The sequence below is a fragment of the Penaeus monodon genome, chromosome 20 (genome assembly GCF_015228065.2).
Source record: "Penaeus monodon isolate SGIC_2016 chromosome 20, NSTDA_Pmon_1, whole genome shotgun sequence".
NCBI classification, from domain to species: domain Eukaryota; kingdom Metazoa; phylum Arthropoda; class Malacostraca; order Decapoda; family Penaeidae; genus Penaeus; species Penaeus monodon.
This window is the reverse complement of record NC_051405.1, coordinates 38,537,876-38,538,230: the sequence shown is the minus strand read 5'-3', so window position 1 is coordinate 38,538,230 and position 355 is coordinate 38,537,876.

The following is a 355-nucleotide window of genomic DNA, read 5'->3' as shown; positions in this document are numbered from 1 at the left end:
ATGGGAGTAAGACGTCTGAGGGTTTATCGAAGGTTTATCACTGAGGACGAGGCCTTACTCTTATTGCACGCACCGCAGTTGTAATGTTACCTCCTTCAGTAATTTTTATTGTGTGTGTTACTCCCTTTTATTGTGAGGAAGGGAGGGAATTGGTTATTTAGTTATTTTACTTATGGCTGTATTTTGTCCTTTCAGTCTATTTATCGAAACCCTTACGAGCTGATTTGCAAACTCAATTTCTTGAAGATCTTGACCTGAGTTAAAAAGGAATTCAAGAAAGAAATTACTGGAGTTCCAGTAAAACCATAAGAGATATCTACTTGTTTTATTTTCGTATAACGTGTATATATTTTAG